This window comes from Camelus bactrianus, chromosome 2 (genome assembly GCF_048773025.1).
Source record: "Camelus bactrianus isolate YW-2024 breed Bactrian camel chromosome 2, ASM4877302v1, whole genome shotgun sequence".
Taxonomy (NCBI): domain Eukaryota; kingdom Metazoa; phylum Chordata; class Mammalia; order Artiodactyla; family Camelidae; genus Camelus; species Camelus bactrianus.
Genome location: NC_133540.1, coordinates 44,426,368 through 44,429,190, shown reverse-complemented (window position 1 = coordinate 44,429,190; position 2,823 = coordinate 44,426,368). Strand labels below are relative to the sequence as shown.

At 43.1% G+C, this 2,823-nt stretch overlaps 1 non-coding gene across 1 annotated transcript; it reads left to right on the top strand.

The window, feature by feature from the left end:
* The first annotated feature begins 2,494 nt into the window (after positions 1–2,494).
* Positions 2,495–2,566, top strand: TRNAT-AGU (transfer RNA threonine (anticodon AGU)). Its single transcript has one exon. It is a non-coding gene; the product is annotated as a tRNA-Thr (tRNA).
* The last annotated feature ends 257 nt before the right edge of the window (positions 2,567–2,823 follow it).

Genomic DNA, 2,823 nt, shown 5'->3' with positions numbered 1-2,823 from the left:
AAGGTGGCTTAATATGACGTTTCTGCCTAATTTCCCTGTGAAGCCTGTGGTGTTCCAGAGGTATTGTCTGGTAATTTCTATATGTCTTGCAGTCTTGAGAGCAATTGGGATGCTTTTGGGACAATTTATGCATAGGGAGAGGCTGCTAGAGAGAATCCCTAAAACTTCTGGGTTGGGATGCAATCGAATATGTTTCATAAAAGAAAATTGCTCTGTTTGTGGCATGGCTGAACGACGGGACGTGACAGTCAGAATGCCAAAAATTACAGGACTCTGTTTTACAACATAATCAGCCTCAACCCTTGCCCCACATCAGTGCTAAACTAGCTGAAGGTCTAGAGTTAGTAGAGGAGGGCTTCGTTTGCGTGGAGGAGGTCCATGTTCTGACCTCAGATGCACTTCGGAATCATTGCTTGAGTACTAAGATGCTTCCCGTACTTACTTGAATTTCATTTAGAAGACAAGCCTAGACACCCCAAAACAATAAGCAGATATTAAAAAAAACAACTGAACACATTGCAAATGAGATTATTAACAAATTGACTTTTAAATTGACGGCTGGCCACATGCCGGTTTGGACAGGCCGGCTTGGAGCTGCACATAGCTCACACCTCTCACATCCTGCCTCACGGTTAAGATGGCAGTCACAGTTCCTTTCTTTCTATTTTAATATTGAAAGACCTTCAGTCGGTTTAATAACCTTTTCCTTCTTGAATAAGGAGTTTCTGTTTGCAATCACATGAATAGAAAAAGACCTGCTCTAGAAACTCTGGGAGTTTATTTCATGCCTCGCTACAAAAATAAGGTTTTTGAAAGAGCAGAAGGGATGGAATAGCTACATAATGAGCAAATTCTTGTGAGGTAAATTATTACTCAAGATTTTTGAACTGATCTTTTAAAAAAGCAAATAATAATAATTACAGTCCCGCAAATACTGCTGCCTGGTGGGAGACAACAGAAGCTCTGCTGGAAATGCTGCTGGGGACCTGCATTTTGTTCTGCACCCACACCCACACTGCAGCCTGAAACATTACAAACCCAGAGAAAGACCTGCATCCACCCAACGGGCACGGTCTCCTAGCTTTGATTCTGCATCCATTTCCAACTGTACAGGGATGGACACTGTGATGTGTCCCTTTTTACCCCTGTGGGTCAGGGTAAGGTTTGAGGCTTCAGGTAAATTGTATTCTAGAAGAAAGTTGATTCAAACTATGTTTCATCATTAGAAATGTTTCTGTTGGGTGTTGTTTGAACTTCCATGGTCAAAACCAGCAATTGGGTAATCGAAATTAATTGAAAGAGCAAAGGAGAGGGTGAGTACAAATCTGTATTCACAGGTCAGCGTCTCTCTCTCGAGCTCTGATATTCCATTAGCATCTTCTGCTTCACTAAGCGCAGGCCTTTGACCTTCTCTGCGGCTTCTTTTCACATCGAATAGGACCAACTTGATTCCCATTCTCAAAATCTTTAATCATGACAAATATCTCCCTGTGCACTCACTTGGAGATTTTTAGCTGCATTTTGGAAGAGAGGTTTAAATGAAGAGCTGGCTAGAGCATTTAGGAAGGGCTGGTAGGAGGGGAGCGGGTGTGGAAGAGTGATTTCTCTACTCTCATCAGAAACTCTCGGGGAGGGAAGTGGTGGTTGATCTCAGGGCAGCAGCTTAGTGTGCTCTTGACCTGTTTCTGGTCTGAGTGCGCTTCCTGTCTTCTGCCACAAAGAACTTCAATGTCTGTCTTCCCCTCCACTCCCACATCAGCACATTCAGTACATGTGACACAAGATTGTCACTAGAATCAGCCTGGGCATCCCCTCGTCAAAAGGACCATCAGCATCTGACCTCCTCTTCCCAAGCGACTCCATCTCTGGCAGGTGTTACAAGCTCAAACTGAGTTTTGTGGCAGCTGCTCCTGGAACCTATAAGACAGCGCCGCACGCCTGGACCTCGGGGAACAGCGAGGTTGATGTCCATCACCGTCCTGTGCCAGCGCCCGCTCCTCCCTCCAGAGAACGTGGCTGCTTGCAAAGGAAAGTTGTTTTTATCTTACATGAAAAAAATTTTTTTCCTCTTGCTTGTTTACTCAGTGTTCACCATTTAAAAATAATGCAGCCTCTTCATTAAGGGGTAAACTTACAAAACATTACTCCTACTTGCATTTTTCTCTAGGTGCCAATGCACCTCAGCAAGCTTTCAGACAACAGACACCTAGAAACAATTTTTTCTTACATTAAATGATTTCAAACTCTCACATTTCCTTCCATGATAGTTGTATATTTCACCTTTTCTCTCCCTCTTACAGCTCAAGGAAGTAGCAGCCAGGAAAGTATATGCAATTTCATCATAAAATATCAGTTTTAAATGATTGCCTTTAAATATGAAAATGTCTTCTATAATAGTTTGCTAATCCATTTGTGACTTTTTATTTCAGTGAGCAGGGATTAGTTGGCATCCGATTCCATGGCAGGTGACAGAAATACCAAAATAGAGATGGGGGGAGGTATAGCTCAGTGGTAGAGTGCATGCCTAGTATGCATGAGGTCCTGGGTTCAATCTCCAGCACCTCCATTAAAAACAAATAAACTTAATTACCTCCCCCTCGTAAAGCAAACAAAATAGAGGTAGTCTAACCGGAGAGAAAAGGTAATACAGACAGTCCTGGGCTGGTAGGACAACTCCCAACTCACTGAGAATCCACGTTCATCATTTCTGATTCTGCCATCTTCAACATGCACCGTCGGGTTCTCTGTCTGAGGTGGCTGTTGGAGGTCCAGTCATCGTATCATCATTTTGGAGATTAGGAAGAAGGAAAGAGAAATAAATAG